Source organism: Daucus carota, chromosome 3, assembly GCF_001625215.2.
Source record: "Daucus carota subsp. sativus chromosome 3, DH1 v3.0, whole genome shotgun sequence".
NCBI lineage: Eukaryota > Viridiplantae > Streptophyta > Magnoliopsida > Apiales > Apiaceae > Daucus > Daucus carota.
In genome coordinates this window covers 9,148,997-9,165,742 of record NC_030383.2, presented here as the reverse complement: position 1 = coordinate 9,165,742, position 16,746 = coordinate 9,148,997, and the positions used below count along the sequence as shown (strand labels likewise).

Sequence of the window (16,746 nt, the reverse complement as noted above, 5' to 3'; positions counted from 1 at the left end):
ATTTTTGTTTCACGTTTAAATTATATAATAGCAGCCTCCTTCTCAATTTAGTCAGAGGTATGTGCGATTATGTTTTTGAATTTGGGATTAATAATATCTTCTCATGCTGTCATGCATCATTATTATCCTTGTGTATGTGTTTGATAATTACGGAAGATATTAATTTTATAGTTTTTGTATTTACTTTGTATTACCACAATAATATATTGTGTTACGTCATGTGATGATACTGTTGTGGTCGTAGAAATCAGAATCCGAAGCTAATTATTTTGAATGTGTGTTTTCGCTACGTGTATACGTACTTTTGAAAAAAAAAATACATAAAAAAAATCCACTTAGTAGTATATTCCTGCAAAAGAGAACTCATTAGAATTATCAAAGAGAGTTCTGAAAATATTAAAATTGGGGTTCAATTCCTTCTTCCCCTTTAGTCATATTGCTAAAGCAATTTTTCAAGTTTAAATTCTTAAAAGAAATCATCTTTTTTACGAAATTAGTGTCAACAAACACTCCAAATATTCAGGCTTCTTTCTATATTGTTATTTGTAGATAATAATAACAATCATTTTGCCAAAAAATAAGGTAAAAACTGTTTTATAAATTTCAAATTAATTTGTTTAAATAACATTTTCTCTCTCTCAAAACCGCTCTTGTAAAAGTAGGATTGGTAGAGTATGCATTCTAAAAAAGGATTGGTAGAGTATGTATTTACATATATTTTTATATGATTTTATTCCTCATATTTTGCATTTAATTGGATATTTATTTAATCGATTTTAATGTTTTATTGTAAAAGCAAGAAGTTCTTAAATTTAGAAGGGAATTGAAATAAAAAATTTAATTTGGAGATGAATTATAAAAAAAAATTGAATTTATTAAACTACTTACACGTACTCACTGTATGGGAATTGGGTGATTCAACGACTTACGCGAATATGACAAGATTATCTAAGGGTGAGCAAAACCGAACCGGAACCGAAAAATCGAACCGAACCGTGTAAATTCGGTTCGATTCGGTCCTAATTTTCTGAAAATTCAATCCATTCAGTCCGGATTGAATAGACCGGAATAAAGTTCGGTCCGTAAAAAAATATTTCGGTCCGGGCCGAATAGACCGAAATATATATGATTTTAATTAATATTTGTATTATATATATCTTATATTGTAACATCTGGGATTATCCGTGTAATTATTTGAATGATTAATGAATATTATATGAATTTTATATGAATTTCTGTGAATTAATTGGTTCCTGTTCTATTAATTTAGTTATGTATTCTTAATTAAATTTGAGGAATATCAATTTTTATATGTTCAGTACAAAATATAGTTTATTTAGATATGTTCATATCGATTTATGTATTGTCGTATGATTTTATATTTGATTTATGAATTTAATTATGTATATTTTAATTAATTATTAATTATTTTGATTTTTCCGAAAACCGTCAACCTACAACGGTACCGAGATTTTACTTCCCGAAAATTTCAACAAAATTCACCTTTAGCTTAATTTGACCATTCCGGACACTTTTCATGTTTTGACTTCTTCGATCCGGAGTACGGTTTGTGCCGGAGCCGGTCCGGCGGAATCTTTCGGTATTCGATAATTATCCGGTTGTATCGATAAACGTGAAACTAGATATTTTATACTTATCCTTATCTTGTCATAATGACGGTGGGACCCGCATATTAATGACGGATTAAAAGCCCCGTTTTGATGATTATCTCGAAAACCGGTACCGATTGGACCCGTTTTATTAGTATAAAGCTATTAAACATTGTATTTTCATGCCATATATGATCCAAAGGGGTACTAATTATTCATAAGTATAAATATCCTTAACCGTACTTTATTTCATTACGAAAATCATAAAACCAGTTAAAACCGAGAAATTCCCGAGAGAGTTCTTCGTGTTCTTGAGATTCAAACGAGGATTTGGACGCGTTATCGGACTCGGATTTTGGCGTTCAAGGACTCAAATTGAAGGTTTTAACAAGTAGAGTCATAATCTAGCATCAAAATCAGTGCAGCAACATCAGGTGGGTTTGGATTTTGAGTTTTAAATTCGAAGTAAATAAGCTCAAATTAGGGATTTTTGATTTTGAAGTTGTTTGTGTGATTTGATGATTGTATGTTGTAGATAATCTTCTCCTGATCATTTTGGTATATCATATGCTTGATTTGGAGTTCAATAACGTGTTCAATTTGAGGTTTAATCTTCGAAATTAGGAATTAGGGTTTATGTGCGCGATGAATGTTTTCAATTGGAAATTAGGGTTATTTAATCTAGGAGGTAGAAGTGAAATTGGATGATACCATCATGTTGGTTGTGATCTCAGGAACGTGTACATAGCTTCAAATCTTAGCTGAGGTTCGTGAATCGAACGAATCGATTCAAAGAAAACTCGCCGGCGACGGCGAGTTTCTTCGATCGATTACGGTCGATTCCGGCCGTTTCTGGTGAAATTGATTGTATGGATGAGTTGGGGAGGCTTGATACTCCATATCTGCACCATTTGGAGGCTATTGGTGGCCGGAATCGCCACCTCCGGCGAAGCCAGGGGCGGCGGCTGCAAAATTGCAGTTTGGCCCCTGGACTTTTGGAGGTGGTGAAGTTTAGCCACCCAAGTTTCATTTTTGACATTTAGACCCCTGAAGTTTCCAAAGTTGCAAATCAAACCCTGTAGTTTTCAAAACTTGCAATTCAAACCCTGGATTTTTAAAAAGTTTTAAAAAAATGATTTTTGATTTAAATTTAATTTCGAAAATCATTTATTTTAATTTCAAAAATTGTTTTTAATTATTTATTAATTCAAAAATAAATCTGATTTAATTTATTAATTAATTTTAATTAGTAATTAATTATTATAATTAGTCAATTAATTTAATTATTAATTGATTAATTGTTTTAATTAATTATTAATTGATTTTAATTGATTTATTAATTGGATTTAATTATTTTAAATATTTTTAAATGATTTTAAAATTCTGAAAAATAGTTTCGAGCTTTAAAATATTATTCCAAAATATGATTGAAGCTCGTTAATTGATTTCAAATGATTTCGGACTTGATTTCAAGTATCCAGTAATGGATTATTTATTTATAAAATGATTCTTTGACCCGTTTTAATTCTGAAAAATGTTTAAAAATTCATAATAAATACCAGAAAAATCCGTTTGACTTCAAACTTCTTTTGAAAAATATATTTTATTAAATATTTTATGTGATACGTGCTATGTGCTATTTGATTGATATGTTATGTGTTTACGTGATTGATATAAAATTGTTTTTGACATATCTTTTGATCCGTAAATCGAATTTAGGTAAAACGAAGGGTAGATAGAAACTTGTTTCGAGTAAAGGATGATGAGAATAGTATGAGATCACATATTGATAATTAGTTGTGATGATTAGCAGAGAAGCGAGGCGTAATAAAGGGGGAAAGCAAGTGGATATAGAATAGTATATCGAGCAGGAGCGATTGAAATTTGAAATCGTCAGTATAAGGCAAGTTTTCTTGATACTTTCCTTCAATTATATAGATATGATCCCTGATGTGATTGCTTTGTGAGCGTTCTAATTCACTTCTGACACCTATCGAGCCATATTATGAATTGTTTGACTCATTGATTCTTGAATCATCAACCAGATTCCTTAACTACCACTTGAACTATTCATTCATTGAGACTTGAACCATTAATTTGATTCTTTGATAACTATTTTGAAACCTTATTCAATTGTAAACCTTCAAACCTTGGGATTTTTGAATAAATACCATATAAACCCCATTCCAATGTTTTGGCACACCCTTGATATCCCAACCAATTGACTGGAAGTCAATTCTATCTGAAATACCATACACCCTACAATTTTTATTCCTTTTCAGCATCCCAATTTCTTTGAATTTGAAAACACCCTTTGACATGTGAATCCTTTCATTAAACTAGAAACCTTATTTCATACAAACCACGACTATTGTGATACCTGAAATCCAGATATGCTATATCTGATCCATTGACTCGTGGAATTATTCCTGATTCTTATTTTGGAATATTTTGAAGATGCTCCTGAATTGCATTCTGTTTCTGCTTCAAAATTTCATCATGTTATTATTGATTCTGTTTATTGAAATATGTTGCTGCTTATCCTGATTCCTAATAGAATTGGATAGTTTTTTTCTGAAATGGACCAAATGAATGGTCAGACCAGATGAGTGGTCGCTTTAGGCCAATGTGTGCCTTGGATCCAGTAAACGAGCATGGCGGGGCCTGCTCGGGGTTAGTGTCTGACTGATCAGCAGCCTAACCTTTGGTTTTTAAAAATAAAAATTTAATATCCAATTCTAATTGAAAATCTAAAAAGAAACTTTGATATTGAGATTGATTCTCTTAAATACTGATTTCCATCATCTTTTGATAAATGTTTAAATGGATATTGTTATACTTGCTGAGCTTGTTAGCTCACTCTTGCGAAACTCTATATTCTTTCCAGTGAAAGCAGAGAAGGTTGGTAGCGATGACCCTCAGGCTAGTGGTAAGGCCAGGATTCCAGGCTGAGAGATGGATAGAGCTATCGGCAGCACTTGGTGTTTATATATGTATTAGTTTGAGTTCCAGATACGAATATTGTGTAAGCTTGTAAGAATTGAATTTATAATTTGGGATTTGGGTTTGTAATAATTAAAGTTGTGTTGTGGCTTGTTTTATACTTTAACCTGTTGCGATCCATGGACAGTTAAGGGTCACTGTATATATTATATCATTAATTACAGGTTTATGTTAAGGTGTGGACCCCAAACTTCTGACCCGGGTTTGGAGGGCGCCACAGGTTGGTATCAGAGCGACAGGTTTTAAGTCAATGAAACAAGCCTAGATTGTTAGGTTGGGTAGAAGATTAGGACTAGAAATAAGTGATTGGTAGATAGAACGTTGAGAGGTTGAGGATTATTCGTAATAGATTTAGGGTTGATGTTGGGAGTGGATACAGATTCTTATACGTGTTTGTTTATGTTGATTCTCAGACTATCAGTCATGTCAGGCCCCAGTACCCCGGTTCATTCTGATCATTCAGAGTCGACGGTTGAGGGACTTCCACCCCGTCCAGGAGTTGTACCAGTATCTTCACCCAGGGCACTTACACCCCCACCTGTAGCTGGACCTTCACGTCCACCTGGATACCCTCGTAGTGGACAGACCCCTATTGCACCTATACCCCTTAGGATGGTACCCCCACCTGCTCCCATGGTACGACCTCCTATTCATGGACCCCCACCAGAGCATGAGTCTTCGGGATTTTCAGGTGTTGGACCCTCTTATCCGTGTTCCCCTCTTTCGGTACCCTATCACTACTATCAGGCACTCTTGATGGAGAGAGATGAGTTGTTGGGCCAGATTGGAGAGCTGACACAGGCGATGAGGGATTTAGATCCTAATAGGGGAGAGCGACAGTTGAGAGAGGATATATTTGTTTTCCGGAGGATTGCAGCAGCGAGACTACACGGAGCTACTTCAGAGTTTGGTACCCCTGGGGATATTGTAGTTTGGGCTCATTGGGTCTTGGAGCAGCTGGAGATTATCGGAGGACCAGACTTTCCATAGGTCTGGAGTATATCATGTGTTGGAGATGGTCAGTATTGTAGTGTGTATGATGCAGTAGGTAGTGAGTAGTATGGATCAGGTCAGCAGATTTTGTCATGTATATAGACTAGCGGAGCTGACTAGATGATATGTATGTTGTTGTGGTTGTCGGCAGATTTTGACATGTATATATAGACTAGCCGAGCGGACTAGAGGATAGCCTTGCTGTTGCTGTTGTTGTACTTTACTTTTGATAAAGCGCTTGACGCTTGTATCTCCAGCACTGACTTATATATATCAGCATCTTTTACTTTACAGTCTTGTCCTTTACTTTATCGCACTTGCTTTACTTTACTTTACTTTCAGTACCGATCATAAACTCATGTGATAATATTGCAACCTTTCTTTTATTGCTTTACATTCTGTAAAGAAGCATGCAATTTATTTAGTTAAATAATCTCAAAAATGTTTTCAAAAAAAATGTATAATTCTGTTTTCTTAAAAACCTTCTATAAAAGAGAATTTGATTTAAAACGACTAAGTAAATTGTTTCTTCTTTACAGAATGCCTCCAAAAAGACATACTCGTGCCAACAGTGATCCTGAAGGCACCAACAGCATCAATGATAACAATGATAACCAGAATGTCAACATAGGCCCAGTAGATCCTGCTGTGGCCCAACTAATTCAAATTTTGGCTCAACAAACTGCTCATCTTACCCGACAACAGCAACATCAAGAGAATCCTAGGGTAACTTTTAAAACTTTTCAGGCAGTTAATCCTCCAGAGTTTAAGGGCTCAGCAGATCCGGTTGCAGCCCAAACATGGCTAAAAGAAATGGAAAAGTGTTTTGCATTAGTTCCAGCAAGTGAGGATCAGAAAACAAAGTATGCTAGTCATTACTTAAAGAATGAGGCAACGTATTGGTGGGAATCTGTGAAGAATATGGAAGGTACAGTTGAGATTACTTGGGAGAGGTTTAAGGAATTGTTTTTAGAAAAGTATTTTCCTAGGTTTCTTCAAGATCAAATGGAGTTGAACTTTTTAGAGTTGAAACAAGGAAATATGTCTGTGGTTGAATATGAGAATAAGTTTGCGGAATTGGCTAGGTTTGTGCCAACTTATGTAGAGACAGATAGGCAGAAAGCAAAAAGATTCCAACAAGGTCTGAAGCCTTGGATTAGGAGCAAGTTAGCGATTTTGCAATTAGAGACGTATGCGGCAGTGGTTGAGAAGGCAATGATTGCTGTGACGCCCCCGGCCCGAGACGACCTCAGCAACCCGACCCGGGGGTGCCATTCTACGGAACACACTGAACTATATCTTCATAATCTTAAACGTGATATAACTTAAAGGCATATTTTACCTTACATCAGAGTCTTACATCACTCTTCTAAAAGTTCACAAATATTTCTTTCGATTACATAATACTTCTATTAAACTTCTACTTGCAAATCCAACCAAGTCTAGCACTTCGGTTCATCACACTTTTACCCTTGCCTGAATATCCTTCTCCGGAATTCTTCCCTGTAAAGTTAGTACATAAAAAGGGATGAGCTTATAAAGCTCAGTAAGCATATATGTACATTTCAACTGAGTTTTATTCACAAAACTTGGTGAACCAAATCAATATTTCATCAGAGTCATCAAAACAGTTTCACACACCAAGATGAGTATGAGTATTCAAACTCGTTCAAAGTTCACACGTTCTACTGTTGGGGATCCCGGCCAGCTAAACAATTGGTTTAGCTTTTCTTCCCGAAGGAAGTATCATACTTTACTTCACAAAGGAAGCATCACACAGAACAAATGTAAGAATACTCATTTCTCATCAGAAAGTCATCAATAAAATGTTCACCGAAACATCATAAAATATCACAGTGAAGAGTACAGTATATACTTACAGTGCACCACGTTCCAATTTATGTTGAATAATCAAGCTCGTCTTCCAGATAATCAATCTTCTATGTCAGAAAATAATAAATTTAGAATCTTATCTTAAAATGATGATCTCGTAAATCTACTTATAATTTCTCATTTTATATTGTCTACATCATTTCTTGTTTATTCTTCTCTTATTATCGATTTAAATAAAATATTCCTTACTGACTCATGTTATTACCCTAACAATCTCACTTTTTATAAATTACTCCCTTTTATTCATTTACTAACTAAATCCACCAATTAAACTAATTATTTATTAAATCACCCTGATTATAAATTTATTTAATATTTCTCGAACCCAAAATTAGGCTTCACCATTAAATCCGAAAAATTATTTACTTAAACTTTCATGTGTTACACTTTTACTAATTCCATCATTTAATCCCCTAAAGTAATTAAATACTAATTTCCAATATTTTACCCAATCAAAAGCTGCCACATCATCATCTTCTCCAACACACCCAGCTAGTTTCTTTCTCCCCGAAGTCAACACTCATAGCCAAATTTTGACCATCCATTTCTCCCTCATTTCTCATCCAAATCATTTGATTCAAGAGTCCATTCCATCTACTTTTTCACAAGGAATCTAAATATATAATTTATTTTATAATCCGACATCAAATTAATGTCCAGCGAATTATTTATCAGCAACCATTTATAATAAAATTATTAAACTATCCCTCCATCTCTCCTTTCTTCTTTACAACCCCACACCACCACTGCCGGCCGGTACCATTTTCGGCGGCTGTCACCACCATCAGCTCAACTCCAAATTAATAACTCACAAATCCTAGTCGACAAATCAATCAACGACCAATAATTAAGCAAAACCCCAATTAAATCCTAAGTTTTCTAATTTAACTTAAACGGGAAAAACTAATTTATGAAGCCAAATGAATATATATGCACTACGTAATCTAAAACAAAGCTTTTACATTAACATCTCATGAGTGGGGCCCGGCAGTGTATTGAGGCAAGCATATCCACTATTTGCCATAAATAAACACATATGGCCTGCTTAATTAATGAAAATGAATTGGAATATTACCTTATAAAATAGATTTGTAAAATCTTTGGGATTTCTCTACAAATTTCCTTCAACTCTTCTGGCCAAGTCTTTCTCCAGCCTTCTCTCTTCTTCTTTCGGTGTAAAACGTTTAGGTTCTTGAATTTTTTTTTTAGCTTTTATACTACTTGGACCCTAATTGCACTTAAGTGCTAATGATGAGTTTATTAGATTATTTTATATAAATCTTACTTGGGCGCCACTCATAAGTCTTGAGCTCCAAGTGTCGCAACTTGTGGCTCTAGTTCCGCTTCATCAAATTTTTAATAATTTCTCACTTGGCTCGGTTATTCTCGTATCGGTTTTTAATTAAACGTGAATATTAAATAATTAAACATTATACAAAATAACTAAATAAAAATATTATTAATTATTTTAATATTTTCTGGCCAATCCCCAAATTTATAAAATAATCATCTCGGCCTGAACACAATGTTTATTCACGAGTCGGTAATTAAATAAATAATCATGTCTACTATAATTTTCACAGCTCTCGGGCTGACGTACAAATTAACGACTGATCCACACAACATAACCCACGTGTTTTCTAGCATTCTCGAAACTATAATATTTTAATTAAAAATTTTCACATCATAATTTAAATCCGAAACTAATAAAATAGTCTTGTTGCACAATAATTAAATCAAATAATTGTATTTTTACGTATTTGTAATTTCACGGATGTTACATTCTTCCCTCCTTAAAGGATTCCGTCCTCGGAATCCCGATTGGTGTTAAACAACTCTATGTAGTTTTTTTTTTTTTTTCCATTACATCTTCTAATTCTCACGTAGCTTCTTTCCAATAACTCTGGTTCCAGTAACATCTCATAACTCCTTCCCTCCTTATACTTTGAATCCATAATTACCAATTCTAAGTTTTTCATCTTCTTTGTCACATATTCAACCCTTTCTGGGTAAATCAGTAATTTAAACTCTTATGATCCGTAAATATCACACACTTCTCATCATACAAGTAATGTTGCTAACTCTTTATAGCAAATACTACAGCAGCTAACTCTAGATCATGGGTAGGGTATATCAATTCGTAGTCCTTAACTTGTCTTAGAAACATATTTATCACTTTTTCATGTTGCATGAAAACACATCCTATTTATAAGATCCATAAATGCTATAAGTGTATTAATCATTGTGAAAGACATCTCTAAGAACTTACAATGTTCATGTCAGGTTTTAAAGACCGTTGTAGGTACATTCTCAGGCTTGATCCTTATGGTATTCAGATCTCAAGTCTATCTTAGAAAAGTAAGATGTTTCCTACAATTGGTCAAACAAATCATCAACCCTAGGTCAAGGGTCATCTTTTTTAATTCTCAATAATCTATATGGCATTCTTCAAATCTGTGAGTCTGGATCCGTCGTCACCATACAACACCTTTTTAACAAACTGTATTTTTGAAAAGAACAAAATCCAAGGATTTGAAATCTGAGTATTTTGAAAAGAACTCAGGGGAATAAGAATTTTAAAATTTTCTTGGATATATAGAAGTCTTTCACAATGGTAATCACCAATCAATAAGTTTTCAAAATAGCTTCCATTGAAATGAAAGGATGACTGGGAGACCAACGTGATCAAATGAACAAAGTGTTGCGTGTCCAAATTAAGACACTACTAAAGGTTGTTAACCTTCTTGTAATCACAACACACACAAGTGATGGCGTCCCATCCAACTCCTATCACACAGACAGGTATACCTTGTGTCCCCTATGATTAGGGTTGTTCATCCCAATCAGATTGAAGAAATATCAAGGAAATAAGATTTATCTCAAAGATTTGCTTTTGAATCTTTATCTCAGAACTTGGACAAATTAGATCTACCATAATTACCTCCCAACACACTTCTTCCAAGAATGCGAGCAATGCATCCTTTAATCACAAATTAAGGATTTTCAATAGATAGAATCGAAAATAGGATCAAATATGGGACAATCTCTTAGAATTATTAGATTGAGATCATCATTGTGGTATACATTTATTCCAATTCTCGAATATTAAATCACGAATCACAAAAGATTTTGTAATATCAAAGAAACATTGATTATTAGGAGCAGTCACTTCCGAACAAAGGAAGGACTCAAGATACAGAATAAACTTCTAAGTTTTCAAAATGAGATTGATGTCAACTTGAGTCGAAACCGTGTGAAACGTGATATTATTCGTAAATAACATATTCCACATATATTATACTCAGGCAACGGGATCTCCCTGGAAACACTTTCGCGGTCTGCGAAGATCTAAACCTTTGATGTCTCTCTCTATTCCCTGTTCGTGACATCTCTTGCTTCCCAAAAGGTTTCTTTATACTATAATTCCAAGGTTTCTTTCAATATTTTGATTATTTTGCAGGGTTTGCGCTTCCTATCGACTTTCTCTTTGTTGAACAACTCACAACTTGACTCAACGATACAAGCTTTGTGCACTAACATCACATAACTAGCAATCTCGAGGGTAGCAATCCTATTTTAAATCCAGGGCTCTAAGCCCGACGAAAACTTCCAACTTTCTTTTCATCCGTATTTACTTAATGAAAGTTCGATAAACTTAGCTTCGTACTCAGCTATTGACATATTCTTTTGCTTGAGCTCTATAAATTTGAGCTCTATTTGAATCTCTAGACTTTTTAGGAAAAAAAATTTAGTAATAATTTTGTCAACCTGGTTCATGATATCACAATAAACTATCTAGAACTTGATTAGCTTCCCACCAATAATTAGCTTCTTCATTAAGCATATAAGCATCAAAGATAGTTTTCTTATCCTCTTCCACACCAACTATCTCAAAAGTCTTCTTTATTTCTCTTAACCATATCTTGGCCTCAACGGGATCAACAGTCCCTTTTACTCTAGGGGTTCCAACTATAGTAAGTACTAAACACATAGTTTATCCACACATCCACAACTAAGATCCATATATCTACTAGACCTCTTTTCTAACTTAAAACCACAATAGTCTAAAGTCTTAATCCTACTTTCGTCGATTCTCGAACCTACAGCTCTGATACCACCTGTGACGCCCCCGGCCCGAGACGACCTCAGCAACCCGACCCGGGGGTGCCATTCTACGGAACACACTGAACTATATCTTCATAATCTTAAACGTGATATAACTTAAAGGCATATTTTACCTTACATCAGAGTCTTACATCACTCTTCTAAAAGTTCACAAATATTTCTTTCGATTACATAATACTTCTATTAAACTTCTACTTGCAAATCCAACCAAGTCTAGCACTTCGGTTCATCACACTTTTACCCTTGCCTGAATATCCTTCTCCGGAATTCTTCCCTGTAAAGTTAGTACATAAAAAGGGATGAGCTTATAAAGCTCAGTAAGCATATATGTACATTTCAACTGAGTTTTATTCACAAAACTTGGTGAACCAAATCAATATTTCATCAGAGTCATCAAAACAGTTTCACACACCAAGATGAGTATGAGTATTCAAACTCGTTCAAAGTTCACACGTTCTACTGTTGGGGATCCCGGCCAGCTAAACAATTGGTTTAGCTTTTCTTCCCGAAGGAAGTATCATACTTTACTTCACAAAGGAAGCATCACACAGAACAAATGTAAGAATACTCATTTCTCATCAGAAAGTCATCAATAAAATGTTCACCGAAACATCATAAAATATCACAGTGAAGAGTACAGTATATACTTACAGTGCACCACGTTCCAATTTATGTTGAATAATCAAGCTCGTCTTCCAGATAATCAATCTTCTATGTCAGAAAATAATAAATTTAGAATCTTATCTTAAAATGATGATCTCGTAAATCTACTTATAATTTCTCATTTTATATTGTCTACATCATTTCTTGTTTATTCTTCTCTTATTATCGATTTAAATAAAATATTCCTTACTGACTCATGTTATTACCCTAACAATCTCACTTTTTATAAATTACTCCCTTTTATTCATTTACTAACTAAATCCACCAATTAAACTAATTATTTATTAAATCACCCTGATTATAAATTTATTTAATATTTCTCGAACCCAAAATTAGGCTTCACCATTAAATCCGAAAAATTATTTACTTAAACTTTCATGTGTTACACTTTTACTAATTCCATCATTTAATCCCCTAAAGTAATTAAATACTAATTTCCAATATTTTACCCAATCAAAAGCTGCCACATCATCATCTTCTCCAACACACCCAGCTAGTTTCTTTCTCCCCGAAGTCAACACTCATAGCCAAATTTTGACCATCCATTTCTCCCTCATTTCTCATCCAAATCATTTGATTCAAGAGTCCATTCCATCTACTTTTTCACAAGGAATCTAAATATATAATTTATTTTATAATCCGACATCAAATTAATGTCCAGCGAATTATTTATCAGCAACCATTTATAATAAAATTATTAAACTATCCCTCCATCTCTCCTTTCTTCTTTACAACCCCACACCACCACTGCCGGCCGGTACCATTTTCGGCGGCTGTCACCACCATCAGCTCAACTCCAAATTAATAACTCACAAATCCTAGTCGACAAATCAATCAACGACCAATAATTAAGCAAAACCCCAATTAAATCCTAAGTTTTCTAATTTAACTTAAACGGGAAAAACTAATTTATGAAGCCAAATGAATATATATGCACTACGTAATCTAAAACAAAGCTTTTACATTAACATCTCATGAGTGGGGCCCGGCAGTGTATTGAGGCAAGCATATCCACTATTTGCCATAAATAAATACATATGGCCTGCTTAATTAATGAAAATGAATTGGAATATTACCTTATAAAATAGATTTGTAAAATCTTTGGGATTTCTCTACAAATTTCCTTCAACTCTTCTGGCCAAGTCTTTCTCCAGCCTTCTCTCTTCTTCTTTCGGTGTAAAACGTTTAGGTTCTTGAATTTTTTTTTAGCTTTTATACTACTTGGACCCTAATTGCACTTAAGTGCTAATGATGAGTTTATTAGATTATTTTATATAAATCTTACTTGGGCGCCACTCATAAGTCTTGAGCTCCAAGTGTCGCAACTTGTGGCTCTAGTTCCGCTTCATCAAATTTTTAATAATTTCTCACTTGGCTCGGTTATTCTCGTATCGGTTTTTAATTAAACGTGAATATTAAATAATTAAACATTATACAAAATAACTAAATAAAAATATTATTAATTATTTTAATATTTTCTGGCCAATCCCCAAATTTATAAAATAATCATCTCGGCCTGAACACAATGTTTATTCACGAGTCGGTAATTAAATAAATAATCATGTCTACTATAATTTTCACAGCTCTCGGGCTGACGTACAAATTAACGACTGATCCACACAACATAACCCACGTGTTTTCTAGCATTCTCGAAACTATAATATTTTAATTAAAAATTTTCACATCATAATTTAAATCCGAAACTAATAAAATAGTCTTGTTGCACAATAATTAAATCAAATAATTGTATTTTTACGTATTTGTAATTTCACGGATGTTACAATTGCGGAGGCTGAGAATGAGTTGTTTCAGAAGTCTAAAGAGGATAAGAAGAGAAAGCCAGACAATAGAGGAGGATCCTCTCATCAAGGGAGATTCCAGAAGAAAGGGAAGTTTCAAGCAGGAGGAAATCTTAATTTTAAGAGAATAGGCAGTGGTGGACAAGGAGGACGTTTTCTTACGGGAAGTCAGGCCAATCAGCAAAGGTCTTCAATGCCAGAATGTCAAACGTGTGGCAAGAGACATGGAGGAGTATGTAACAAACTGAATGTGGTATGTTTTAAATGCAACCAGAAAGGACACTACTCTAGAGAATGTCAGAACCAGCCAGCAATAAAGGATCAGACCAATAGAGGCTCAACAAGTAAGACTCCAGCCATAGGATATACATGTTTTAAATGTGGAAAGCCAGGACATATGGCTAAGGACTGCAAGACACCAGCCCCTGTTAGCAATGCACTTAGAATCATGGGAACTGTTCCAGAAGTGAATGAACCTCCTAGGGCAAGAGTCTTTGATATGTCAATGAAGGATGCTATTCAGGATGCCGATGTGGTGACAGGTACGCTTAATGTAAATTCTATAAATGCCAAGGTGTTAATTGATTCGGGAGCCACTAGATCATTTATTTCTCAAGCTTTTGTTGATAAGTTGAATTGTCCGGTTGAATTGTTGAATGAGGTTATGAATGTAGAACTAGCTAATCAGGATCGTATTTCTGTTAATCGAGTTTGCCCTGATTGTGAAATTGAGATTTTAGGAAATAAGTTTTGTGCCGACTTGATACCTTTCAAGTTGGGGGAGTTTGATGTAATCCTAGGGATGGATTGGTTGTCTAAACATAGTGCGCAGATAGATTGTAAAAATAAGAAAGTAATATTAATGACACCAGACGAAGAGGTAATAACGTTTAGAGGACAAAAGCAAGTAAAAAAGTTTTTAACCATGATCCAAGCCAAGAGGATGTTACGACAAGGATGCGAAGCATATATTGCTTATGTAATTGATAAAAGTCAGGAACCAGTAAAGCTTGAAAATATTCCTGTAGTGAATGAATTTCCAGATGTGTTTCCGGATGAGTTACCAGGACTTCCCCCAGATAGAGAGATAGAATTTGCAATTGACTTAGCACCTGGAACGGAGCCAATATCCAAAGCCCCGTATAGGATGGCACCAGTAGAGATGAAAGAATTGGCAAAACAATTACAAGAGTTATTGGAGAAAGGAGTGATTAGACCTAGTGTATCCCCATGGGGAGCACCAGTGTTGTTTGTAAAGAAGAAAGATGGAAGTATGAGGTTATGCATAGATTACAGAGAGCTTAATAAGCTTACTATCAAGAATAAATATCCTTTACCCCGTATTGACGACTTGTTTGACCAGTTGAAAGGAGCAGAGTATTTTTCTAAGATTGACCTTAGGTCGGGATACCATCAGCTCAAAATCAAATCTGAGGATATACCTAAGACAGCTTTTAGAACAAGGTACGGTCATTATGAATTTTTAGTAATGGCTTTTGGATTAACGAATGCACCAGCAGCTTTTATGGATTTAATGAATAGAGTCTTTAAGAAGTATTTGGACAAGTTTGTGATTGTTTTTATAGATGATATTCTGATATATTCTAAGACAGCTGAGGAGCATGCAGAACATTTGAGAACAGCTTTAGAGATATTAAGAAAGGAGAAATTGTATGCAAAGTTTTCTAAATGTGAATTTTGGTTACAAGAAGTTCAATTTCTAGGACACATAGTGAGTCGTGATGGAATCAAGGTAGATCCAGCAAAGATTGAAGCTATAATGAATTGGGAAAGACCAAAGACCCCCACAGAGATCAGAAGTTTCTTGGGGTTAGCAGGTTATTATAGAAGGTTTGTGCAGGATTTCTCAAGAATTGCAACCCCACTGACCAAGTTAACTAGAAAGAATGAGAAGTTCATATGGAATGAGAAGTGTGAGGAAAGTTTTCAGGAGTTAAAGAAAAGATTAGTGTCAGCACCAGTATTGTCCCTTCCAGATGATCAAGGGAATTTTGTGATTTATAGTGATGCCTCTTATAAAGGATTAGGATGTGTATTGATGCAGCATGATAAAGTTATTGCGTATGCGTCGAGACAACTTAAACCTCATGAACAGAAGTACCCCACTCATGACCTGGAATTAGCAGCTATTGTATTTGCATTAAAAATATGGAGACACTATCTGTATGGAGAAAGATGTGAGATTTATACAGATCATAAGAGCTTGAAGTACATCTTTACCCAGAAGGAGCTTAACATGAGACAAAGGAGATGGCTAGAGTTGATTAAGGATTATGATTGTACGATTAAGTATCATCCAGGAAAAGCCAACGTTGTCGCGGATGCTTTAAGTAGAAAGGAGAGGTTAAACATATTGACTGTGCCAGAGGAATTATATAAAGAGTTCCAAAAGTTGGAAATCGAGGTAAGAAGTCATGAACCATCAAAGATAGCATTGTATACTATGACCTTCCAACCAGAGCTATTAGAAAAGATTAAGAAGTGTCAAGAAGAAGTAATGGATCAGGATGTAAACAAGTTAGTAGGAGAAGAGTTATGTACACAGAAAGATGATCAAGGGATTCTTAGATTTTCTTCCAGGATATGGATTCCACCGGTAACAGAGTTAAAGAATGATATTTTGCAGGAAGCACACAATT

General features: G+C 34.6%; 2 long non-coding RNA genes across 2 annotated transcripts; both read right to left on the bottom strand.

Moving 5' to 3' along the window:
* Positions 1 to 6,902: 6,902 nt before the first annotated feature.
* Positions 6,903 to 8,676, bottom strand: LOC135151693 (uncharacterized). Its single transcript, XR_010290561.1, has 2 exons — positions 8,575 to 8,676; positions 6,903 to 7,109 (listed from the first exon to the last, which is right to left on the bottom strand). It is a non-coding gene; the product is annotated as an uncharacterized LOC135151693 (long non-coding RNA).
* Positions 8,677 to 11,691: 3,015 nt separating this feature from the next.
* LOC135151690 (uncharacterized) lies at positions 11,692 to 13,465 on the bottom strand. Its single transcript, XR_010290552.1, has 2 exons — positions 13,364 to 13,465; positions 11,692 to 11,898 (listed from the first exon to the last, which is right to left on the bottom strand). It is a non-coding gene; the product is annotated as an uncharacterized LOC135151690 (long non-coding RNA).
* Between the last annotated feature and the right edge of the window lie 3,281 nt (positions 13,466 to 16,746).